Source organism: Rattus rattus, chromosome 2, assembly GCF_011064425.1.
Source record: "Rattus rattus isolate New Zealand chromosome 2, Rrattus_CSIRO_v1, whole genome shotgun sequence".
NCBI lineage: Eukaryota > Metazoa > Chordata > Mammalia > Rodentia > Muridae > Rattus > Rattus rattus.
The window spans coordinates 57,208,371-57,235,450 of NC_046155.1; the positions used below are offsets into that span (position 1 = coordinate 57,208,371).

Sequence of the window (27,080 nt, forward strand, 5' to 3'; positions counted from 1 at the left end):
TATATATAATAAATACTATATGTATAGTCTGTGTGTCAACACTCGAGTCTTCATCAACAGAGGCTAATTACATAAGTCACAATGCAGATGTATATATTACACATATACACACATACGTGTATGTGTGTGTGTGTGTGTGTGTGTGTGTGTGTGGCTGGAGTATTCGTGAAGAAACATTTTCTCTTCAGGAACATGTGTGTGTATTCTTCTTCATATATAATGTAAAGATAAGACACATGAAACATGGATTGTGTATTGTAAAGCAGGACAGTCTGCATGTATAATTTAGTGACTCTTTGCTTCGTTACGTGACCCTCCCTGCATGTTGCTGTGTGCGTGACTGGAATAATGGGTTTGTACTATTCCACTGGGCAAACCCCATGTGTCACACTTAGCCAGTTCCCCTTGTGTTTTTGTCAAGATCACAAAGCCATTTTTATGTGTCTGCTCCTCAACAATTTAAGTAGTTGACAGGTACCCCATCATACCATTTCCATGTAGGCTGACCCTAGCAGGAATTGTCTCATACCACTGTCGATGTATACACAGTTAACTTCTGCAATTAAAACAAGTGGGTGTGGTGGCACATCTGTAATTCCGTCCACACAGGAGGCCGAGGCAGGAGGATTTTAGTTCAGGGCTACAGAGTGAGTTCAAAGCTAGCCTAAGTCACTTAATGGGACAATATCGAAATTATTTAAAAAGTAAGGGCCAGGCTGTGGCTTGGTGGAGGACTTGCCTAGCCTGTGTGAGGCCCTGGGTTTGATCCCTAGCATCACAAAACCAAAAAGCAAAAAGCAACAGCAACATCTGGACATGGCGCAGCCCTTAATCCCAGGTCTCAGAAAGAGGAGGCAGGTGAGTCTCTGAATTTGAGGCCAGCCTGGTCCATATGAGTTCCAAGACAACCAAGGATACATAAAGAAACCCTGTCCCAAAAAAAGCAGAAAAGGGCAGCAAAACAACCCCCAAATGTTAAAAAACGACGACGTTTTTACAACGTACCGCGTGTTTACTGTGCAGATGTCTGACCACACCATATTATTGAGGCAGAAAACAAGGACAAAGAATGAAACTCGGGCTAATTGGCTTTGGTAGCCCCACTTCTGTGTGTTTTCACATACCCGTGGACACATGGATTCACTGAATCTGGAGAGGATACCAAAGTCTACTAGGCTTTTCCACATACTATCCCTTCCGTCCTTTTTAGCACTATCAAGTTTTAAGTATTTTGGAGGGAAAGCTGTTTGACTCTGTGGGGGAGGTTTACTTGGGAGAAAGCTCACAAATTACGGTCCAGGGATAGACTTTTGCGGTGGGGTCTGCCCTCTTTTTACAGAGCGCTTCTTTTCACTTCATGATTAAATTGTATTAAGTTTCAAATCGCTGCAATTACGGTGTGGAGCTGTATGTAGTTACCAAGTACACCACAAGAGGGCGGTGTTGGAAGGACATTGTGAGCCCGCTGCTGCCTCTTTATCAGGGACTCGAATTTTGCATGGGGAACCTTGATTGGCTAGACTAGGGCCGACTCAGGATGCGTCCCCTGGTTTCCGTGTTTGCACCACCGCACAGTTGTTTTTCTTACTGTTTTTTCCTATCCTCTTGGAATGTTCCTTACAATGTACTTCATCAGCAGCATGGCAGAAGGATTTGGTTGCAGCCTCTGCCCCTCCTACCTCCTGCTCGGGTCTCAGCAGCCCAGTGTCTTTCTTTGGCTCAAGGACTTGCAGCTCCAGGGCCTGAGCAGGGAACTTGAGGGTGTCTGCTTCTCTCCTTGTCCCATCCACTCAGCTACACGACCCTCCTCGTCTCCCCATCTTAGTTTCTGTGCCACGTAGCTCTCTGTCTCCCTGTTCCTTCTTCTTTTCCGGCCTATGATTTTTTTTTTTTTGTCACTTTTCACCACCCCTTCCCCAATTACATCCCGATCGTATATCCCCATCCCTCCTCTATTCCCAATCTCACCCTCCCACCCCTATCTCCCTTCTCCCCCTTTCCTCCTGGGTACCACCCTGCCCTGGGCCATCCAGTCTTCCACTGAGGCCCCACAAGGCAGTCCCGCTAGTGGAAAGGGATCCAAAGACAGGCAATAGAGGCAGAGACAGCCACTGCTATAATTGTTAGGGGACCCATGTGAAGACTGAGCTGCACATCTGCTACAAATGTGTAGGGGCCTACGTCCAGTCCACACACATTCTTCGGTTGGTGGTTCAGTCTCTGTGAGTCCCCATAGTCCCATAGTTGGCTCTGTAGGTCTTTTTGTGGTGTCCTTAACCCCTCTGGCTCCCTCAATCCTTCCCCCCACTCCTCCACAAGATTCCCGGAGCTTTGCCTAACGTTTGGCTATGGGTCTCATGTGAGTGTGCACATGGGTGTATCTGTATGACCCTGTGTGAGTGTGCATACTAGTATAAGAGTTTGAGTGTGTGAAAGAAATGTGTTAGTGTAGTAGTGTTCACCTGTGTGAGTACACAAATTCAGGGGAGTGTGTGGCTACGTACATGTTGGTGTGACACGTGTGCGTGTGACCTGCGAGTTTGAATGGATGGTGTGTGAGAGAATAGGTAGGAGTGTGTGTGTGTGTGTGTAAGTGTGATGGCAAATGCCTTGTGTGCATTTTGTATGGTCATATGCTGGTGTTAAAGTGTGAATGTGTAAATGCCTTCGAGTGAGACAGTGAGAATGGGTGTGCCAGAGTATTCCTGGATGTGAGTGTGATAATGTTTGCGCTTAGGTGTTATTGTGTAGGTGCCAGTACCTGAATGTACATGCAGGTACAAGTGTGAGAGTTTGTGCGTGTATGAGTGTGAATGACTGAAGGAGTAGACACAGTGTGTGAGTGTGTTAGATTGTATACTGCTGTGTGCACGTGTATAGGTGTGCATGAGTGTGTGTGAGTATTCAGGTTTGTGAGAACCTTGCTACTGGGAGTGCACAAGAGAATGTGTAAGTATATGTGGCTGGCTGTGTTGCATGGGGAGGGGAGAGGAGCCCGCATTAGCATTTTCCCAGGAGATCGGAACGGTCAGACACAAATGATCACTGTCAAGACAGATGAAAAATACCCCATTGATTTAAATTTACATTTCTTCAATTATAAATGAAGACGGAACATTTTTCTTTGAGAAGGGTGGTTTAGATCTTGTTTGAATCCTGGCCCCAACTGTACAAGAGCTCTGCGTCCTAGCTAAGAAATGTGTCAGGCACAACGTGGACATCCTGGGAAATGGTCCTAATGCCCTGTGCTCCTCCTTAGTTCTCCAGGGCCCAAGACCCAGGCGAGAGCAAGGCTGAGTTGTTGTACAGGTCCGTTTCCCTCATGGCATCGGGCCCAGAGAGTCTCCTGGGCCCCGCCTGGACCCGGCTCACCTAGAGCCCCCACAGTTGAGATTTCTTCTCTAGAGCCCCCTTTGTCACTGCAGAATGAATGTTGTTGTTGTTGTTGTTTTCCTGATGTCAGGATGGACAGCACATAGGTGGGGGTGTTACAGAGGCATCTCTGGGCGTTAGAAGAAGGAAGGCAGGGGAGAAGGCTAGGACCCTGTGGCAGAGCTGGGCTAGTAGCCCATGTGGGTGGGAAGGACATGGAAGAAACAGGCTGATTCTTGGGTGGGGATTTAGGTCTGTGTCCACAGGGCACAGAAGGGGAGAATAGAATAGGGTCAGGTGTCTACACCTGGACTGCAGGGAGGAAGAGAGAGAATGGCAGAGAGCAGTCTCTCTCTCTCTCTCCCCTCTCTCTCTCTCTCTCTCTCTCTCTCTCTCTCTCCCCTGTGTGTGTGTGTGTGTGTGTGTGTGTGTGTGTGTGTGTGTGTGTGTGTGTGTGTGTGTGTGTAGGAGGGAGGGAAAGGGGGAGCGTGCACCTGTCAAACACCTCCATGAAGAGGAGGTTCTGAGGGAGAGCCAGATGGCAGCTTTGGCCTGAAGCCAGGCAGCAATTCTCCCTGAAGGAAGGGAGCAGGACAGAGCCACCTCACTGGCTCTCCCTGGTGCCAGGTACTGCTGGAAGGCGGGACTGGCCCAGGGTCTAAGGTTGCTCCATTGTCCTTGCTACCGTTTGCTGGAGGCCTGAGACTGACCTTGTCTCCCCCAGCCGCAGAGGTGATCCAGGGGGAAGGGCTCAGCCCACTGTGGGTGGAGCCATTCCCTGGGCTGGTGGTCCTGGGCTCCATAAGAGACCAAACTGAGGAAGCCATGAGGAGCAAGCCAGTAAGCAGCACCCCTCCATGGCCTCTGCATTGTTCACTTCCAGCTCTGGGGAGGGCAAGAGAGATCAAGGGCTCCTGAAGGAGGGGCCGGCACAGAGAGACAGATGAAAGTAGTCATGACTCCAACCAAACCTCGAGGAAAACCGAGAAGCATAACTCCCTATGTCCAGGGCTTGGCATGGCGTACATGGCCAGTCTGTGGTGGACTCCTCTGCACGATTCGTTAAGAGCCAACCACTGTAACCAGCTCTATGGCTTTCTAGAAAGATCCCATACAAATATTTATGTGTTTCCTTATGTATACACATGATAAAAATAAACTGTAAATGACGTGTATCACACCCACTATTCTCTACCTTTTTTCTCTTTCCAAGACAAAGCTTTATGAAATTTTCAAAAGAAAAAAAACTTCTGAAATTATCACCAAGTTAGTTTTGTGTTGGCCGTCTACTGATGAGCACACATACCTGCCCTTACATGGGGTTTGTATACCCAGTAGACTCTGCTGTAGCAAGCTGGTTTTCCCCCCTTTGTGTGCAGTATCAGTTGGAGATAGCAGGACCCCCATGGTGCAGGCCCTGGGCATGCTGCCTCAGTCCCTGTTCCGTGTGAATCAGTCCCACTGTGCCTAGAACTCTTTGCTTCCTTGGTGACTTTCACCCCTCCGGCTCTCAGAATCTTCCCACTTCCTCTACCGCAGAGTTCCCTGAGCCCCGAGGAGAGGATTCGATGAAGACATCCCAGGTCTCACTCATGAGTCTCCGCACTGTTCTCGGCTACTGCAGAAAGGGCCTTCTGCGATGATGTCAGAGCAAGATTGTTTATTCTACACCTTGATGGGCTATTCTGTGGCTTGTTTGTGTGTTTGTTTACTTAATATATTATGAACACTATCGGGGACTTTAGGATTTATTTTTATTATTTCTAGTTCCGTGTGTATGTCTGTGTGGGCGTGCGCACGGTGAGCACAGAGGCATTGGATTCCCTGAAGCTTGACTTAACAGGCATTTGTGAGGCAGTGGGTATGGGTGGTGGAAAGTGAACCCAGGTCCTCTGCAGGAGCAGCACACCCTCTTCACCACCGAGCCATCTCTCCAGCCCGTCATTCGAGAGTTTTAATCTCCAGGAAGGCATGCTCCAGTTTCTACTCCACAAAGCTCTCCCTGGCTGGCGGGGGAGAGTGGATTAGAGTGTGTGGTGGATTCACGCGTACGCGTATGGGGATAGCATGCTCAGGAGGCTGCTGCAGCTGCCCGACTTGAGTTAGAACTACCCTGAAGAGAGGCCTCTTTCTCCACATGCAGCCAAGTCCGCCTGCCTGTCTATGCATCAGCCATCCAGGGCAGACCCTGGGTCCCCTGAGTCAGACCAGATCCCTGCTGCCACATACAGTGTCCTGAACCACACTGCTGCCTGCTGCTTGGGGACCAAGGCGTGCTTTCCCCAACAGATCTCCTCTTCCAGCTAATTCCTGAGTATCATCCTAACCCTGTGTCAAAAGCCACCCCAATCGCCAGTTCGTCCCAATCCTCACACTGTGCAGGTGACATCTCAGCCCCAGTGGTGCTTCCTTCAGGGATGACTCACCTCTCAGAACTTCTGCTTGTCCCCGCACTGGATATGCCCAGTTCCCACTCTATATATGCTCCTGGGTTACACAGCAAGCGTGATGACTAATCTCAATTAGCAACTCGACGTCTAGGAGAAAGGCGCTTCTGGAAGGGTCCTTTGATTAGGTGAATTGATGCGGGAAGACCTGCCTGCTGTGGGTGGCACCATTCCCTAGGCTGGGTTCTCAGAGTACAGAAAGGAGAAAGTGAGTAGAGCGCAGACATGGGTTGCTTTCCTCTTCCTGAAAGCAAACACAACGTGACCCAGCTGTTTGCAGCTCCTGCTGCCTCAACCTCCCCACCGTGGACTGTACCTTGAACTGTACAGCCAAAATAAACCCACCTTACCTTAAGCTGCTTCTGTCAGGATGTTTTCCAGAGAGGAAACTAAGATAGGAGAAGTCACACATGGCACCTGCCATTCCCTTCCCACTCTTGGAGCATCTCACACTTGCTGACCCAGGGTTGCGTCCGTGTCTTCCAGTACCAGCACCAGGAGGATGATCCCCTGTCCTCTACGACTATACAGGTTGCCTGGCACCACGTACTCTGTTGAAATAAGGATCATAGTCTACCATGCAACCTATGAAGAGGGACATTATTACTACCAGTGAATCTGTGTCTAAGACTCCCTCATCAGGCAGCCGCCATCTTGAATGAAGAGCTCTTTATTACTCCCCACCCCCTTTCTAAAAAGTTGCTGGTGTGTTTATGAGCCTCCCCTGACAGTCTGGCTTCCCTTGGCTTTGGGCATCACCTATGATGTCCCCCTCAGCCGAGTTGCCGTCTCTGTTGCTCATGGCCTGTATTACTTGTTGATGTCACACTTAAAAAGCAACTGAGGGAGGAAAGGGTTGGTTTGGGCTTCTGTTTTCGGGGAGGTAGCCCATCACAGAGGAGAAGGCATGGCAGCAAGAGCCAGGCGGCTGGTCATACCGCATCCTCCTGGAGTAGAAAGCAATGAACCCTCCGGTGTATGCAGCTCTCTCGCTGTGTGCAGGGCCCCAGCCTGTGAAATGGCGCTGGCCGCCTTAATTAACCTAACCCAGGCAGTCCCTCAAGGCATGCAGAGAGGCTTGTCACCATTACAGTCCTGCCATCATTGCTGACACATCTGCAGCATGATTCCTTACGGAGCTATATGATACGTCCTGTGCAGACGGTGCCCAAATACTCTATCCACTGTCCCACGTGAGGCACATCTTGTCTTTTTCCGAGTATTGGCTGTTAGGCTGTTAAGCGCTGTCTTGGTCTTCAGTAGGATGCCCAGGTGTGTGGTGTGTCAAAGGTCACACATCTTAGACATTTCGGAGACTTGTGACTCCCTTTCCAAGACAATCAGGAATCTGCGTCAAGATTCCTGAGGCTCACCCCTGTGCCCACCACTGTGGGACTCACGTTCCTTCCTTTATGACCATCCACTGGGTATAAAGCTGCACCTTACTGTGGCTCCTTTTGCTTTCCTTCTTCCACAGCAGAGATCCGGTTGGCCCACAAAATCAGTCTGCCCTGACTGTGCCTTGGTGGAATGTGTGGCTGTTCTCTTTCTCCACAGGTTGGTTTTTTATTTTGTTTTGCTTTTGAGGCAGGTTTCACTCTGCAGTCCAGGCTGGCCTCAAACCTGACACATTTCCCCTCAGCCTCCACAGGGTGGGCAGGTCAGGCGAACACCACTGTCCTGGCTCCCCTCCGGTTTGAAATGCATCGTCTGCTGGCATTTGCAGATGTTTGTATCCTTCCTGGTCCTTTGTCTCCAACTGTGCCCATCTCCTGGTTTGGTCTTTTACTGCTCCTGGAGAACGCTGTGCTCACTTCAACCTGTCAAGACGACCTGTCTGTCCTCTCTCCGTGGTTTGCATACTCTGAGTCTCCTTTTGAGAATTCCTTTTCTGTGTTGACACAGATTTAATAACTGCAGCCCAGGGCCCACATGCAGGCCCAGCTCTATGAGGAGGACTATGGGAAGGCAGGGCCTGAGGCCATCTCTGGGGCTCCTGGTCCTCTGACAGCCCTGTCACAGATTAAAAGCTGGAGTGAGTGGAGAGAGTGACAGTCAGGAGAGACTGAGTGCTTTGAATCTGATCCTTTTAGTAACAATTAAACCATCACTAGGATGGTAAGGCAAACAAGTGAATAAGAGATGGGCAAAGCAAGGCTATCCTTGGCTTCACCTTGGCCCTGGGGCTCATCGCCCCTGCCACCCCCCACCCTTCCCCATCCCTCTGTCACCACCCCTCCCCCATCTCCCTACCCCTCTGCTACCCTCCCCCACTCCTCTGGCACCCCTCTCCCACCCCTCTGCAGAGCCTGTATTGGGTCATTTCATTGAGACATCACTTCTCTCCTGGGAAGGACAAAGCATAAAACACCGGGAGAGATCTGCACAGGTGTGCTGTGGCATCACTCAGGGCTGGTGGAGTAACGTTAATAATAGTCTGGGTTTCCTGAAGTACAGATGGGGTACGGAGAGAGCTAGCCACAGGCAGCTGAGCCCAGGGAGAAGCTCTTACCAGAGCTGCAAGTTAAGTTCTCAGTGGACTTGTGGAAGAAACATGGACATTTTTTTATTTTTGGGACTGTGTGGCTGAAATTTAGTGTGACCTTCAACAAAGAACAAAGGTGAGGAGACCAACGAATTGGCAATAGGACCTGTCACTCAAGAGATGCCTGCCGCAGGACTTCTTACCCCACCCCTCCCCCTCCTGCTGTCCTTCTCTCCTTCCTCCTCCTCCCCCTAGTCCTTCTCTTCCCCCTTCAGCTTTTCCTCCTCTCCCACTCCTCCCCCTAGTCCTCTTCCTCCTGCTCTTCCCTCTTCCCTCTCACTCCTTCCTTTTCCTCCCCCTCCTCCTCCTCTTTGGTAGATATTTCAAAATACTGACTTCAAAATTATGGGTGTCACACACTTCAACTAGATTTTCATCATCTAATGTGTTAATGAAGAAGAACCTAACACGATTTGTTTTTTTAAAGGTACTTGATCGACAAATGAGTTTCCTGGATGACGCCTTGTAATTAAACATCTTGGAAACCTCATTTAGAGATGGGATGCATAGGTTTACTTCAGGTGGCCAAATTGTGTGTGTGTGTGTGTGTGTGTGTGTGTGTGTGTGTGTGTGTGTGTGTAACAAGGTTAGGGTGGGGCCCATCTCCTGCTTGTATCCTCAGGAAGGTTGGAAGTCCTGCTCAGGGGTGAGGATGTACTTCTAGCAAGGAGGCTCCCTAGTTTCTTAAACTCGCTAAGTAGGGGAGGGTAAGGTTCACCTCAGTTCGCAGCTCCCAGTGACAGTCACATCTGGAACGCCGTCATGGCACATCCGCAGTGAAGCAGAAACAGGGGCATGCATGTTTCACCTGCTTGCTTGCTTGCGCTGCCTGAGGCTGAGGGTTGCCTAGGAAACAGCGCTGCCTACAGTGGGTTGGGCCTTCTCATATCAGTTAGCTTAGTGGAAACAATCAGTGATAGGCAGACCCAGTGTAAGCAGTTCCTCCTGACTCTCTCTCACCAGGTGACTCTGGGTGCGTCCAGTTTACCGTTGACGCTGACCACCACAGAGCTCCTCAGTCGTGTGTCTTCAGGACTGCAAGTCAGCCTCTGGGATGAGGGCCTGTTACTTGCAGGAGAGCCTGAAGTCTTCTGTCATAAGGCAGTTCGGACATGACAGCGGGTGGAGGAGACAACAGTGTCCACTAATTCATGAATAACTGCTGTCCCTAGTTTCCCCATGATAGACAACCACTATGGGAGACCTCGATCTCTGGAGAGATGGATTGCTCCTGACACGGTTTGCCTTGGGTAATTAGTGACCTCTAGTTAGCCTGGGCATCTGTCTAGTCTTGAGAGCAAGTTGGCACGCTTCGTGTTCTAGGGAGAAAGTGAACTGTTGCAGTTCCTGGAGGTGGCATGTGAGGAGCGGGGCTATGCGGATGCAGGGGCGCTGTGAGGCTGCAGGGCCAAAGCCTTTCAGAACAGGTCATTCATTGCTCTATGTTCCTGGCCTCATCTCTCCTCTTTCTCCCTGGTTACATAAACGTCCCCATTTCCAGTTCCCCCTCCCCCAGTAAAGCCTGCAGCGTCTCCCTGTTGAACTTCACCATGCCTGTTGGACTAGGATAGACTAAAAGAGCTTGGGGGGGGGGAGGCAGAAATCCCACCTCTAGTCCCACTGTGAACAAGGGCCACTCTGCTCCAGGACACCCTCAACCAGCACTTTCCCTGTCTCCCTGTGGGAGAAGGCCATGACCTTGAGGTGGTACCACACCCTCACTGTTCCCTTCAAAGAAAGTCTGCCTGCCCTTTAAGGCTCACCTGAGATAGTCCGTGCTGGTTCCTCAGTGGGATTTGTCCTTCTGTCCCATGCTTGATTTGAGTACACAAGCACACTTCATCCTAAACCGTCTGTCTCCTAGGTGTGGGCAGGAGGCCCTGCAAGCTCTCCTTACCATGGAGCTCCCATGATGTAATGATGTCACCATAAAGTGAAGCTATGTCCGAGGATTGGGAACCCTGACCCCTGAGTGATGGTGGTTGGCTTGAGAACTTGGAGGAAAACGTTCGATCGATAGCTCCTCATTTGAAAGGAGCCATCATAGTTCAGTGTCTGTGCGCCTTTTATTGGCAAATTGACAATCGAGAGTACCGGGAAGGAGGGTCCTCAGTTGAGGAATTGATTTGATCAGGCAGGCTTGTGGCCATGTCTGTGCGAGGCTATCTTGATTGATGACTGATGTGGGAGGGCCCCACCCCTGCAGGTGGCGCCACTGAGCACAAGGCAGGGAGCATCCTATGATTGCTGCTCCAGGTTCCTGCCCTTGGTGATTGTGACCCGGAAGTGTAAGATGAAGCGAACCCTTCCCAGATGATTTTGGGTTAAAGTGTCTCACCACAGCAATGAGGGAACTAGAAGAGCGTCTCTGTCACTTTGGGGCAAGTAAAGCCATCTATTCTGCTGCGATCGAAGCCGGGACAGGGTTACTAGAAAGAAGAACCCTCGGGCAGCCCAGCACAGGTTCAGGGTTGGGGAGCCGCTGAGCTTTGGTAGACATTCAACGGCTGCTGTTAGAGCGCCCCCTTGAGGTTGCAGCACTGGTGCATCTGTCTGGGGGAGTCTGCTGCATTAACCACCTCACCAGCATTTGAGGGGCAAAAACCCCCAACTACTTACCAGCAAAACCAGTCGAGTAAATAAAACGTGCACAGTTGAAGGTTATGTTTTTTGAAAATTCGGTTGTGTCTGGCGGCAGGGGCACTCTCTCCTCCTCCTTGCCTTCCGAAGCATGCCCAGGGTTTGTTGAAACCATTCTGAGCAGGTAATGAGTGATACTAATCTACAGCGATCTTGAGAGGCAACTGTTGGATATAACCACGATAAAAAATGAAATGAGACAATATTAGAGTTGATTGGATTTTTATTAAAACTGAAGCTAGTAACAAAAACTTGGCGCTGACGAATTTAGTATGTTTTATCATCTATGCACTTCCATTTAATTATATCAGTTGTAGCTAACGGTATTTATTAGCAGAGCATTAATTATCTGGTGCGAGTAGCCTGAAGTTGACTGAGGTGGGAATATGTACGAACCTCATATAGAAGATACCCATTAGACAGGCAGCTGGTGAACATGCCTGGACCCCGTGGGTGGCCTATCCTGTGGCAGAATTCCCTGTCCTTTCCGGTGGGGAAGGTGTGGTTATTGAGTTCCTTGGAGGAAGGCCCAGCATTCAGTCCCCTGGGAAAGGTCTGTGGTGACCAGTCTAGCAGGAAGGCACGGGAGCTTAGAGAGCCACCCCTAGCCTGAGGGGAGCACCTGAGTGTATAAGCACTGAACAAGCACTCCAGGTCACCTGTCATGAGACCTGCCTGTGTCCTACAGCATACCCAAGAGAGGATCACAAAATCGGAGGGGGGGGCACTAACAACAGGGGATAGGGACCAGAGAACTGGAAGCAATGACACTTACCTCTTCATTCTGGGGACCCTCTAAGGCTGAGAGTTGGGTGGATGTGAGAAAGGTCACTTAAGTGGAGAACCTGGATCCACTCAGCCACCACCGCCCAGTAGCCACATTAACAGCCTTTATAGCACTCAAGTACCCTAGGCCAGGACTCTGTGGAGTCAGCACATGGTGTCTGTCCAGGCTGGCTTTACTCTTGAGCCACACTGTTCCCAGCCCCACACAGAGCTCAGTGAATCCTCTCTTCAGCAGCTCCCTCCATCGATGTCATAGACACGGAGGCTGGCACCCCAGGGTCACAGGCTGCTCCACGACCTGGTTTCAACTTCCTGACTTTTTCTACACTGTGGCTGGGGTCGGCCTGAACCTCTTCGAGTGAGCGTCCCAGGGACATCCCGACTGGCTTGTCTTAAGTAGAACCACGGTCATCATACCCTGACTCCGGCATCCATCTCTTTGCCCAGGCACCGACCCCAGCCTCTCCCTGATACTTGACCCTTAGTCACACAGTCCATTGCTGACTTCATTGACTGACACTCACCTGCAAAGGCAGAAGAAGGCACACATGGGGAGTTTAAATGTTGTCTGGGCAGGGCAGAGGTGGCCCTGCGGCAGCCTTCCTGACTTGGAATTGGTATCAGAGTGATGGACAGCTGCTCACTTCCTAGCTTCTCAGCTCTGAGTGCCTCTGGGGCACCTTGCTCCCCTCCCGTGAGGCAGTTGCCCCAGGACCTGATCTCAGGCCCCTGGGGAACTGACAGGCCCACTCCATGTGGAGACAGGCAGGCAGGACGGGAGTCCTCATGTGGGACTTTGCAGCTGCTGCCCCATCCTTCCAGACTTATTCATTCTGGAAACATCCTCCCTGGGGCCCTGGGTCCAAGCCAGGGAAGTGATTCAGACCCAGCTCGGCCTGGCCTCTTACAGAGCTTAAAATAGCACGGTGGTTCGCTTCCTCCCTCAGACCCTGTTCAATTCCCAGTGGGGCAGCCCCCAGCGGACCCGTCCCGACTTAATGCCCATGAGGTTCACTGTTAGGCTTCTGGTTCTGGTCCCTGTCATCAGGCATTTGGTCCTCCTCTCCCTTCCTCTCCTCTCCTCTCCTCTCCTTTCTCCTTTCCTCTCCTCCCACCTCTTCTCTCTCCTTCCCTCTCCTCCCCTATCGGATGCTTGATTGTTTTATGTCTAGGCAGAGACTACTAAGGGTTCCAGGAATCAGCTAGCCTTATCTTACTTCCTCTGGGGCTGAGCCTATACTTAGAGCTGGCCAAGGTCAATGGGGCAACCCACCCATGTCCTGAGCAGGGACAGAATTGATGGGGTCTTTGAACTATGGAAGGGGGAGGTCTCAAGGTCTTTGGATTGTTCTGAGCCTGGGATAAGGCTGCCTGCATTTATCTGAAGAGTGGTCCTGCTCATTCTGATTTACCTCTCTTTCTAGGAACCCTCCCCAGGATATACAGGCAGACCCCAAGAGCATACTTGGGAATGCCTCACCTGAACATCTTGGGCTGTACCTTAATGTAGAGGGATGGCTGGAGGGACCATAGGGGCACTGTGGGATTTTCTAGGAGAGTTGGTTCTCAGGGAGAACTTGAGTGGAAGATAAGAGTTGTAAGCACAGGAAGCCAAGGTGTGTACTTGTGAGGAGTCATCTCTAGCCTACACTTCCCCCAAAGAACTGAATCACTGTGAAGACCAAGGCACCCCAGGAGTGGCTTCTGAGGATCTAGCTTGCTTCTCTGCATTGGGTTTGAGAACGGCGAGTCTCTAGGGCAGCCGATAACTGAATCAGCTGCTGTTTTGCTTTAATTCATTGAGCTCAATTGCATAAACCTAATTAGCAGGCTTCCCAGCCACTAGAGCCTCAATGTACATATTCCATGTACATGTCTGGGCTACAGGTGGCAGTGGTGGTCAGGACAGATGGACTAATCGTAATGGCAGCACCATACCAAAAGTTTGGCCAGACAAAAAGACATGGCTCCTAAAGGCAAGCTCATGGTATCCTGGTGGCTTCAGGCTCTGGACTCCATGCTTCAGGCTGGCAATGCGATTCTAGGAGAATCTATGCGAGGGACCAGATTCTCCCCCTCCCATTACATTGCCTCAGCTCAGCAGGGGAGGGAGAGAGGGTATTTGTGGGTGTCCAGGGAGTGTAAGGCTTGTCCGACTACAAAGTCCTCAAGACGTAGCCTGTAAGGTATCTGTGGTTTATGTCACCCCTTCTCTCCACACACCCTGTATCATCCACTCTCCATGGTAGGAACGTGGGGGCAGGGTGGACAGGACCCAACTCTGTGGGTCAGAGCAGAGGGATAAGAGTAGCCAGAGGCAGCTGACAGCACAAAGCAGGGTGAGGCAGGGAAGCAGATCCTTGGAGCTAAAGATGACACAGATGAAGGAGGTCATCCTTCCTGAGCAGGCAGGGCTGTGCTGGGGTCAGCCTTCCTGAGCAGGCAGGGCTGTGCTGGGGTCAACATCAGGGATGCAGGGCTGTGCTGGGGTCAACACCAGGGGTGCAGGGCTGTGCTGGGGTCAGCACCAGGGGTGCAGGGCTGTGCTGGGGTCAACACCAGGGGTGCAGGGCTGTGCTGGGGTCAACATCAGGGGTGCAGGGCTGTGCTGGGGTCAACATCAGGGATGCAGGGCTGTGCTGGGGTCAACATCAGGGGTGCAGGGCTGTGCTGGGGTCAACATCAGGGGTGCAGGGCTGTGCTGGGGTCAACATCAGAGATGCAGGGCTGTGCTGGGGTCAACATGAGGGATACAGGGCTGTGCTGGGGTCAACATGAGGGATGCAGGGCTGTGCTGGGGTCAACATCAGAGATGCAGGGCTGTGCTGGGGTCAACATCAGGGGTGCAGGGCTGTGCTGGGGTCAACATCAGGGGTGCAGGGCTGTGCTGGGGTCAACATCAGGGTGCAGGGCTGTGCTGGGGTCAACATCAGGGGTGCAGGGCTGTGCTGGGGTCAACATCAGGGGTGCAGGGCTGTGCTGGGGTCAACATCAGGGGTGCAGGGCTGTGCTGGGGTCAACATCAGGGGTGCAGGGCTGTGCTGGGGTCAACATCAGGGGTGCAGGGCTGTGCTGGGGTCAACATCAGGGGTGCAGGGCTGTGCTGGGGTCAACATCAGGGGTGCAGGGCTGTGCTGGGGTCAACATCAGGGGTGCAGGGCTGTGCTGGGGTCAACATCAGAGATGCAGGGCTGTGCTGGGGTCAACATCAGGGGTGCAGGGCTGTGCTGGGGTCAACATCAGGGGTGCAGGGCTGTGCTGGGGTCAACATCAGGGGTGCAGGGCTGTGCTGGGGTCAACATCAGGGATGCGCTGTGCTGGGGTCAACATCAGGGGTGCAGGGCTGTGCTGGGGTCAACATGAGGGATGCAGGGCTGTGCTGGGGTCAACATCAGAGATGCAGGGCTGTGCTGGGGTCAACATCAGAGATGCAGGGCTGTGCTGGGGTCAACATCAGGGGTGCAGGGCTGTGCTGGGGTCAACATCAGGGGTGCAGGGCTGTGCTGGGTCAACATCAGGGGTGCAGGGCTGTGCTGGGGTCAACATCAGGGGTGCAGGGCTGTGCTGGGGTCAACATCAGGGACATAGAGGCTCTATCTACCAAGGAACTTCTCAGACAGTTGAGACACACGCATGCACATTATGCATTTGCTGGTGCAGAGGTACCACATGCACATGGAGGCCAGAGTCAACCTTGAATCATGTCCCTTGGGTACCATCTACCTTGCTGCCTTGAGATAGCATCTCTCATTGGCTTGAGGTTTACCAATTATGCCAGATTGGCTGGCCAGTGAGCTTCAGAAATCTACCTGTCTTGGACTTCCTAACCCTGGGATTGCAAAGTGTTCACCACTTTACATGGCTTGTTTTAAATATGGGTTTGGGGACTTGCCTGCATACATAACACACACACACACACACACACACACACACACACACACACACACACACACACATTAGGTAATTCAGTGAGGTTTGTACGCTCTTTTGGCAAATGTCACCACTATCTAATTTCAGGACATTTCCATTGGCTCCCAGAGAAAGTTTATATTAATTCTCCATTTTATTCATAGTATTCATTCCCTGGCAATGTTAATTTGTTTTCTGCATCTGTGGATCTGTCTGTGAGATCATATTAAATGTGGTCTCCGTGCCTGGCCATTGTCTTAGCCAGCATACTTCTTTTCAGAGCTCATTCTTGTAGTAGTCCGTGCCAGCACAGTATTTTTCTTTCTTTCTTTCTTTTTTAAAAGTATGTTCCAAAGGTTTGTTTTATTGGCATTTGAACCAAAGTCCTGCCCATGGACAAAGGCAAAACCCTGAGCAGAGGTGGGAAATCAGCATCTTACTCTCCTGATGCAGCCTCTGAGAATCCACCCAGACACTCCCACTTCACCGGTAGTCAGAGAAAGTGAGATGACTTAAGGCCGGATGTGCTGCTTTCACGGAGTCTGCTGATCTTGAGCTGGAGGGCCGGGAGTCTTTGGGGTCCCACCTTTTAGTTCTATAAGAAAACAAGTACAGAAGTAGAGAACAAGACGCTATGGCCTGCACCTAGCTAGGTCTTTATTGCTGTGTCTCTCGATTTGTAGGCCACTCCTCGACTTTTCAGCTCCCGCACGATTCCTTGGGGCAGACGACCAGTGACTGACACAGCATATACACCTGGCTTAAAGTTACTGACGCGCTGCCACTTGGAGACCCAGCTGCCCTCTGGACTCATCATCGCGATGATTCCATCAAATGAAGAGCTGGTGCAGTCATACACCATCTCTCTGTTGCCCCTCATTTGTAGGTATGCATCGCAATTGTCACACCCATCACATTCAAACTGGTCTATAGTCTTGACTAAGGAGCACAGCAAACAAGTCGCAGATGCTGCAGGTCCTTTGGTACTGTCTCCAGGGCCATCCTCGCCGTATACGATTATCACAGTATTTCTTTTTACATATGAATAACACTGTGTTGTATGGATATACTGACCGAGTTACCTGTCACCTCCCAACGGCCACGCAGGCTGTACAAACCTTGTGACTACTGTGCATACACTTTACACTGTGCTTGTGTAAAGTTAGATATTTTTTCAGGTTTCTTAGGTGCTTTAGTGTGATGTTTTGGGATTACTTGGTAACTTTAACTTCTGAAGAATTGCCAAGATGTTTTCATAGTGTACTTATGGTGAGATTAGGGACTAGGAGACTGGAAGAGGTGATTATTCTCTATTGAAAGGGTACAGAGAGTCTTCAGAGTCCAGGGGGCAGCCCTGTTACCAGCTCGGCTGTATTCAATCCAAAGCTGAAGCTGCAGTCAGAACTGGAGGGTAACACGGGAGAAAGCAGCAGCCGGGGGTCTTCACATGGACAGAAGCCTGGGCTTCAGAGGCAGAAAGGTCTCCCCTGAGACTTGGATAAGCCTTCTTCGTGGCCCGGAAGTGAGTCTGGACTTCCTCCTCTCTGCAGTGACCTAACTCACTGTCAAAGGTCAAAGGTTCTTAGAGCCTCCCCTCCCTTGCCCTAGAACTCTGTTCTAAGAACTGTGCCCAACCCAGGCTGTCTGCAGCAGGACTGTGGCACTGCCCTGGCTGAGGGGTCTGAGTGGACAGGTTGTGGCGGCATTCTTCTTGTTCACCCTACCTGAGGAGAGTCTCTGCCAGAGCCAAGCTGCTAGACCCTTCCCAGAGAATTGTCCCAGCGTCTGAACCAAGGACACCAAAAGGAGGAGTGAAGGGTCACCCTTTCATGTGTGCTGTGCTCCATCCAGCCTGTTGTCACAGCCTGGGGTCACAGGTCCTTGTCCTTGGGTTAACCTTGCTTCTTTCTCCTCTCAGCCCTGGCCCAGGATTCCTGCAGCAGGCCTGCTTGAACCAGACTGGGACCTTCTTGCTCAGCCCTGGGGCCTGCAGCCCTGTCCTGCCTATCTGATCATCTGAAGGTCATGAAAGGCACAGCAGACACAGGCTTCCAGCCTCAGGACCCTCAGCCCTCCACACTTGCATAGCCTGGCCTGGCTGTCAGTCTGATGGATCCTTCAGAGGGTGACTGGAGACACAAACCCAGTCCCTGGGGCCCTGCATGTGCCCATGTTAACTTTTTCTTTATAAATCCATGGCATTCTGTTGAGAAGTCTTATGAAATGGTTAGTTTATTGAATCAGGAGGAGGCCAGAATAGATAGAAGATGACTTGAACCACAGACACAGGAGCAGTGCTCCTTGCTCCTAGCAAGAAAGATTTTTGAAGAAAAACGTGATTTAAAAAGAAAGGTATCCCCCTGAGCCAGGCCAAGCCGATTGAATCACGGGGAAGAAAATGACAATCCGAGTTACAGTTTTATATCATTTTCAGCCACTAATGCCCCAGGGGAGCCGAGAACATTTTTCTGGATGCTCCTGAGAGGAGAGTCAGCTACCACAGGATACGGGAGGCTGGTGCTGGGGCCTGGGTGGGCATGTATCTTGGAGACCTTCCCTGAGAGTAACTAAGGCCACCCAGGAACTCATTTTGGCTCCTCTCCAAGCCAGCCGCACTTCCCTCTGGTCAGCCAGGCTACAACCACCGCCGCCTCCCATCCCCCTTAGCTCGAATTGCAGTTTGTTCTATGTAGTAGTTGAGGGAGCTGATGTTGGCAACCTGGCAGCACCTAGACTCACCTAGGAGGTTAGGTTAGTTGGGATGGGAAGGCAGACCCATTCTGTGCAGGAGCAACACCATTCTGCAGGCTGACCCACTCTGTGCACGGGTGGCACCATCCTGCAGGCTGGGGTCCTGCACTGTGTAAAACAGAAACTGAGTCAAGCACCAGCATTCATTCGCCTGTGCCCTTCCTGACTGTGGATTCAACGTGACTGGATGTTCGCACTCCTGATGCTGTGACTCCCCAAGTGACGGGCGGTACCCTGGATCCATGAGCCCAGTTTATTGGGTATTTCGATACCACAATACGGCATGTGACTGATGCAAGGATGTGGGTCCTAGGAACCCAGGAATGACAGTCCACAGGATTGTCCTAGTCTCTCTCTGGACACAGAGAATCACAGCCAACGAACTCTCTAGACTTACATTCCATTTGTCCCCAAATGCTGTTTCCAACACTTTGAAGCAGTTGCCCATCACACGACGACATTTTACGTTAATGCTCACGTCCATGTGTTGATTGCTGCCACCGGGTGCTACAGACTCGTGAGGTTTCTCCAGTATGAGGGTTAAAGGAGCTGAAGGGATGTGGCTCGGCGTGTGAGGTTCTTGCTGTGGGAGATCAGGGTCTGAATTTGGATCCTCAACATGCAGAGTGAAGCCAGGCATAGTAGTTTACATCAGTAACCTCAAGGCTTGGGGCCCAGAGGATCCTTGGCGCTCAGCGGCCAATCAGTGACTCGAGCGATAGGTCCTATCTCAAAACACGAAGTGGGAAGTTGAGAGAAGAACTGATGCCAACCTCTGGCCTCCACGTGCTCTTGCATGGATGGGTGCCTGTGTACATGCACATGCTTGTGCACGCACACACAAGATTGACACACAACATTAAAGGAGCTCAATATAACAAAGTGCCACCTCTTTGGTCCTGTAAGACGCATCCCTGGCCACAAGCAATTCTTGACACTAATTCTCCTGTGGCTCCAGTCCCAGATTGGGAGCACTCAGCCCTACCTAAAAATGTAGGAAGTGAGAGGCTCCCTGCTGGAACACAGAGGTCCTCTTGGCATCGGGATCTCACCCATGCCCTTCCTTCTTCCACAAAAGCCCACTGTCTACTCGGCTTCTAGACAATGGCCTTCATAATTCACAGTTATTGTGGATGGAAATAAAGCTTTCATCTGAGCAGTTCCTAACCCTGAATTTCTTGGGAAACTTCAGATAGTCTCTTCCTACTGAGTTGAGTTTTATAAGCCCAGAAAAATACTCAGTTCAGAGCACATTCTGTACATGAGGGAGAGGAAAATGACCTCTTTGTGCCTGCTTGAACATAGCTTCAAGTTGGAACAGTGGCCAGCTATGGGTTTGGCCTGGGCCAAGATCCCTGCTAGAGGGTCCTCCAGCCCCACCCTACAGAAGCCAGCTCCACCCTGATTCTGGAAAGCTGGTAGCCTGTGGTTGTGGAGAGACTGGATCATACCATGCCACTGAGACAAAAGTAATATATGCAAGGGAGCGATGTTGGCACAGCCATCGGAATGTCACCGTGCCCTCTCTGGGTGGCCGATTCACTGTGTTTTTGTTTCTTCTTTGACCAACTGTGATTTTGCTGTTGCCGTCGGAGAATGATAAGTTTTCACTGACAAAATCAGAAAACAGTCGATTAAAAATATTCTTATTTTACGTTTATTTTTGTAGCGTGTATACATGTAGATGTCAGAGGACAACCTGGGGAGTTGGGTCTGTCCTGCTACCATGATTGTCAGGTGTGGCGGTAAGGAAGCACCTTTCCTTGCTGGCCCAAATAGTTCATTTTATAAAACCATAGTGTCCTCAACTTAACACAAGCTAGAGTCCTCAGAGGGGAGGGAACAGCGACTAAGAAGATGCCTCCATAAGATTGGGCTGCAGGGCATTTTCTTAATTGGTGGTTGAAGGGGGAGGGTCCAGCCAATATGGGTGGTGCCATCCCTGGGCTGGTGGTCCTGGGTTCCATAAGAAAGAAGGCTGAGCAAGCCATGGAGAACAAGCAGCGCCCCTCCATGGCCTCTGCATCAGCTCCTACCTGCGGGTTGCTGCCCTGTGTGAATTCCTGTTCCGGCTTCCTTCAATGATGGACCATAGAGATATGCAAGAGTAAGCTAGATAAACTCATTCCCGCCCAAGTTGCTTTCAGTCACGGTGTTTTGTCACATCTGTAGAAACCTCGACTCAGAGAAGCTAGGGTTACTTACCTTCTCTTGGCTCTTGTGGGCCAGGAGGGTAGAATGAAGTGGAAACTTATAGGCTCTTTGGAAAGTCAGTTTGTGCCAAATGGTGTTTTGCTGGGGCAAACACGTGAAGACGTGTTTCCTTGAGGCAAACACAAGTGAAAGGACATTTTGCTAAAGCAGACACGTGAAGCAAAGCCTTGCTGAAGCAGACCCAGGTGAAAGGCTAAGGCAGACTCATGAAGAAACGTTTTGCTGGAGCAGACACAGGAGAGAGGACGTTCTGCTAAAGCAAGCAGGCGAAAGGACATGTGGTGAAGGATTCTTTGCTAAGGACACGAACGTATTAGTCCACCTTGCATTGCATATTTGAGCTCCGTTTGCCGTGCACTCTGAGAAGTGCATGGAAAGAAACAAACGTCTGGTGGTGCGCTGCAGCCTCTTGTCACTTCAGTGGATGAGGGCTGATGGGCAGAGTGATGTCAGCTGAGATAGATTCACGAGGACTCACGCTAAGACTCTTGTGCTGAGGTAAGACACATTGAGACAAGACCCATGGAGGGCGTGTGATGTTTGGAGGGAGTATAGAATGGACTCAACGGACAGTGATGGGGGTTTGACTTGGCTGGGCTGGGCTGGGCTGGGCTTTCTGGTAGAGCTAGCTGTGCAATGCTCATTGTACTCACATCTTCAATGATCTTCACTTCACCGAGAGAGGCACAGCTGAGAACTCCTGGAGTTCCTGGTGATGCAAATCCCTCCTGACTCGTGCCGATTCGGCTGAGGCCTGGCTGTCTGCTAGGCCATGGCACCAGTGCCGCTGTCCCGGCTCTACCAAACCGGACTGCTGATATATCAGTAAAATGTTTGAGAGTGGATCAAGCTGCCACTGCTGACCTGCGAACTGCTGATTTCCTGACAACACAGATGGGAGCTGCTCCAAAGAACCTTTCTAAACAGGTCCACTAACCCTGTATCCTTTCTTTTCCACTACCTCTGGTGGACGGTAGGCTAGAGGGGAGGTCAAAGCCTTTAAGAACCATCATTAAAAGTGGGCTTTGAAAAAAAAAAAAACAACTAAAGTTACAGTAGAAGAAAACCAATGGGTTCCGAAGCTCCAGTTTTCTTCCAGGCATGAGTTCCAGATGACTACAGAATTGGTGGTCTCATTCCACCCACTGCCTTAAACAGGATGTGTGTCACCACACCCTGTCATCTCTGTCACATGTGCAACAAGGTATTCTTTATGTCTGCCTGTGAAGAATTGTGTTAGAGGTAAGCACCATGCAGTTATTGCCCCTAAAGGTGGTGACCGTTGGTGACTGTTGGTGACAATGACAGTTGGTGACAACTGGTGACAGTTGGGGACAGTTGAGTGACAGGTAAGGGAATCATTAACGAGAAGAGACGTGTGCTTTAGACGGGAGAGCTGGCTCTGCTGGGTGCAGGGCGAAGGTGAACAACTTCCAGAGAAGGTTTCCAAAAGGGAGTCAGTGATGCCAGCTAATTTTTGATGAACAACAGAAAAAGAAGTTTCAAGAGTATTGCATGAGAGAGAGAGAGAGAGAGAGAGAGAGAGAGAGAGAGAGAGACAGAGACAGAGAGAGAGACAGAGACAGAGACAGAGACAGAATGAATGAATGGGAACTGGGAGATCTCTTAGCCAGCCACATATTCACTGCTAGACACAGAACCCAAGTTTGATCCCCAGAACCCACGTTTAAAAAAGCCAGGGCAGTGGTGGGTGTTTATAACCCCAGTGCGAGGGAGCTTGAGATTCTGTGGTGAGCCAGCCTGGCCTACTCAGTGAGCTTCAGGCCAGTGAGAACCTGTCTCAAAAAACAAACCATACACAAAAGCTTATGGCACTGGAGGAACAGTGCCCAAGCTTGCCTCCGAGCCTCCCATTCGGGCACAATCAGAATCACCCCCAAGAATGATTTCCAGGCTGTGAAAATGGAGGCACTGAGGTGCAGAGGCGTTAGTGAGGAAGAGAGGTCAGGCTAAGGAGGCTGGTGTCGAGGAGTAGGGAGCAAACGGTGATTGGATTCCATTTCTTACTAAAAGACACTTGGGCTGCAGGGTTTCAAAAAGAGGCAGGGGTGGGGCTTGTGAGCCTGGGAGACCAGATGAGAGGCACCAGGCAGAAATGACAGCACTCAGTGGAGGAAATGCTCGTGGGGCTGAGGAGTTGACAAGAAGAGAGATACAGACAGCCCTCGACCACTGGGAATGCAGGGATGGCGGCTGCGTCGTTGGGAGTCCAATCGACATCATGCCTGTAGTGAGTATTTGTATATGACCTTCAAAGACGAGCTACAATGTAATGTCAAACAGGCATTAGCAGGGCATCCCAAGATGGCGGCGGAAGTCAGTCCTTTATCCAGAAAATACAAGGGGTGAGGGTTGGGGGCTGGAGATGGCTCAGAGGTTCAAAGCCTTTGCTACTCAGATCCAAGTCTGGTTCCCAGTGCTAATGTCAGGTGGCTCATAACCTCCTATAGTCCCAGCCCCAGGGGATCCAACGTGCTCTTCTGGCTTCTGCAGCCATGCGCATGCACTCGCTAAATAAAAATAAACATTAAAAAAATAGAAAGTGGCAGAGGGAGCTATGAGAGTGCCCCATCCCCACCCCTCAAAGGCTCCCTGTCTCTACCTCTCAAGTACAGGAATTACGGTGTGTGCCACCCAACCCAGTGTCCCTCTCTTCCTCTCATTGGCTGTCCCCAGATCCAGCCTTTTCTTGTATCCATGGAAGCTGTCTTTGCCATCCCCTTAGCTGTCTCTGGATCTGCTGCTCCCTCCTTAGGGTTTCGTTTTAATCTCTACTTTTACTTCCCTCTCATGGGTGATTTTAAATATTTATTTTCGTTTTCTCTCTTAACACACCCAAGAACTAATAGTCCCTCTGTGTTCCGCAGACCCCGTGCATATGTAGCCTCTGGCTTCTCCCTTTGCACATGTTTGTGCGTTTGGTCCTTTCTCTGTGTTACTGCCACAGAGACCTAAGCACCCGATATTCTCACAGACCTTCCTCAGAAGCAGAGAGTGAAAGGCTACAACATACGTTTGTCACAGGGTGTCACTTATTTTTTGTTATGTTGTGAACACACAAGACAGTGTCTCCCCTCCTCCCACACTAGGGACACGGATTCTGTGGATTTTGTGACCCTGAGAGTAGAGAATGTCTGAAAGGCCCTGTGGTGATCACAGTATCCTCTTTTAATAAAAGAGAAATGGAAATCCATAGCTGTGTGTGATTTGAACTTTGATACTTCATTGAGCAAGTTTATGATGGCTTATGGCCGTGACATCTAGCGACATCTCTTAAGAAAGGACACATTCTTGTACTTGTCTGTCAGCCCTGGCAGGAGCAAGGGCATTCTGCCCAGTGACTTTCTAAGGTTGTGGAGATAGTCAGAAGATGGTTGACAAGGTATACTCTCCCTTGATCCTGGGTTCTAATCTCCAGGGCTGCATACTGACTGTCTTAGGCATCATCACCAAGGAAGTGGGGTTCTCGATGTCCCTGAATCTGATAAATTGGTTGAAGTTATTTGAGTATAAGTGACAGAGACCAGATCTATCAAACCTATAAAAGGGAGTGTGCTAGGCACTGATGGGCTGGCTGGCTCAGTGGGCCTCACTTGTCCCATAGCCTGTTCAATCCCTGGGACCCATGTGAAAATGAAAGAACCATCTCCACAAAGGTGTTCTCTGACTTCTGCATGCACACTGTGGCATGTGTTTTCCATACATGTGTCGCACACACACACACACACACACACACACACACACTCACGCACGTATGCCCACATATATATATATATATATATATATATATATATATATATATATATATATACATATAGCCTCAGTGGAGTGGCAATCACCCATCCTGGAGAAGACAGCCTCCATGTGGCTTCACAGGGATGACTCCTCTGGTCACATCAGGTGCTGTGGCAGCAGAAGAGGGGACGGATCGTGGGGAACAGCAGCCACCGTAAGGCTGAGGAGATAACTTCCTCTGAAAACCCAGGCTCAGGGGCGTCAAAGGGCGCTCATTCACTCTTCACTTCTTATTTGTTGCTGAAAAGGACCTATAACCCCACATCCAGCTCAGGGGCAAAAGCGGAGTCCACCTGAGCGTGTTCCAAGAATTCCGCTGTCTTTCTTCATGACTGAGTCCAGCTGTACAGGAATGTGACCTAGTTTCATCTAGTGAAAAGGGAGCCAAGGTTCCCTGGGGTATCTGGGAAGATACACTGTCTTCTTCCCCCGAACATCTACAGAATCTACAGAAAATGCGGCTCTGTAGCAGCCATATTGCTGGCCGTGGAATTGGGCAGAGACAGAGAGTGGGAGACAGAGGGTAGGAGACAGTTCCTGGCTGTTGAGTTGCGTGTTTTAGCAGCAGCAGCAGCAGCAGCTGCTGCAGGTATCCTCAAGGCTGCAGCAGCATTCCTGTGTGGAAGGGCGACTTACTTCCCTGTGTAGAGAATGGAGCTAAGACCACTGGGAAGAGGGCTTTGGGAGGAAGCATTGCTGATGTCACCCCTGAGAGAGACAGGGCTGCAGATTCTGAAATAAGCTTGCTTGCAGAACTGGTAGGATTTCAGCATAGACCCAAAGGTTTAACAACATCATCCCCGAGGCCTTGAACTTTCAGGATTCTGAGGTAAGAACAAGAACCTACCCAGGCCTACACTCTCCCATCTTCTACCCTTCTAGGTCCATCCTCTTCCTCCTCCCCCTCCTCTTCTTCCTCTCTTCCTCCTCTTCCTCCTTCTCCTCCTCCTTCTTGTTAAACTTTAAAATCAGTTTCTATAATCCTTTGAAAAACTTGAACAAGTTTCATGAGCCGATATTTGCCCTTGGCTTAGGAATCACATTTTATGAATATATTCCCTCTCACCCCTCCAATACACAACCATACGTGCGTGCACACAAACACACATCTGTTAACACCCAGACCCTACCTCACAAGGCCCTAGACCATATCGTTGTAAACTGTTCATGCCTGTATTCTGGAGCTGACCAGTAAGATGCACTGTGGACTAAGAATTCCAGCTATGCTGCCCCTGGCTGGGTGGTCCTCAGCAAGTAATTTGTTCTCACGACCTCGGCCCAGAGGCCACACAAACAGATAGTTATTTTAGAGCTTGGTATGAAATAGATGATCCACAGAAGGTAGCCAGAGGTTGCAAGGCATTGCCTAGAGGAGGCTGGGATACAGGCAGGGAGGAAGGGACTGGGTATGGGGCATGGGCAAGCACTCAGAGGTAGGCGTTGATTGGAAGGGTGATTCAGAGGGTTTAGGAATGACTGAAATCTACACAGTGAGGCCCCATCTCTAGACAGTGTTGGGTACCAGGCATAGAAACGGGCCTTTCAGATGCCATCCTTGTCTCTACGCAAGCTACTGTTCCTGCTTTGCTGATTCCGTGTCGAAAAAATTATTTGTTGGTTTGGCTTCCCTTAGGAAAGAAAAACAACACAGTCTGTTGAAAATGAAAGATGAAGAAAAAAATATCAACTTCATTATGTAGAGATAACATGGTGGCCCAGGGTCTCACTATGTAGTCCTAGATGGCTTGGAACTTACTCTGTAGACTAGTCTGGCCTCAAACTCACAGAGATCCCTCTCTGCCTCTGCCTTCTGGCCTCTGCCTTCTGCCCTCTGCCCTCTGCCCTCTGCCCTCTGGCCTCTGGCCTCTGCCTTCTACCTCTGCCTCTGCTACTGTTCTTAATTTGTTAGTACATTTGGTATGTTAGTCTATTTCCTTACAGGCATTTCTGTTCTTTTTTTAAGAGCTAAGGGCAGTTTCTCACTAAAGTTGCTCAGGGTGTTCTCTGACTCTCCTATGCAGCTGTATCGCTGTAGCCATGAGATGCTTTCAGAGTCTAAAGCTGGATCTTCAGCCCTGAGGTCAAGGTTCACTCATCCCTGTAGACAACACACTATTAAAGCAACTCATAGGATACCGGTGTGCCAGTCCACACACCATGTAATCTGATTTGGGTTGTTAACACAATACCATAGACTGGGTAACTTACTTATAAATAGGTTTACTCTACATCTCATTTCTGGCTGGAGGGGAAGTGACTTCATGGGAGCACATGATCTTCATCTCGTAGTAAGAGCCAACAAGTGAACGAGAGCGTCAGAGGCCACGGTCAGATTAAGGTACCAGGTTAACTCTCTATGTGAGTTATGGTTACTATTGCTGTGGTGAAACAAAAGCAAGTGAGGAAGAAAGGCCTTGTTTGGCTTACACTTTCTCATTATAGTCCATCACTGGACCGGCAGAGGGACTCAAGTAGGGCAGCTGCTGGTCCCACAGGCTCTTGGGGAGGTAGAACTGAGGGAGTTTGACTGCACCTAACCCCATGGAAGGCACCACTATCTCCTGGGGTGGGAAAACACAGTCTGGCTCAGAGGTCCCTGG

General features: G+C 50.4%; 1 pseudogene; it reads right to left on the reverse strand.

Annotated features, from left to right (window-relative positions):
- Positions 1 to 16,317: 16,317 nt before the first annotated feature.
- On the reverse strand, positions 16,318 to 16,701 carry LOC116891317 (annotated as a pseudogene).
- Between the last annotated feature and the right edge of the window lie 10,379 nt (positions 16,702 to 27,080).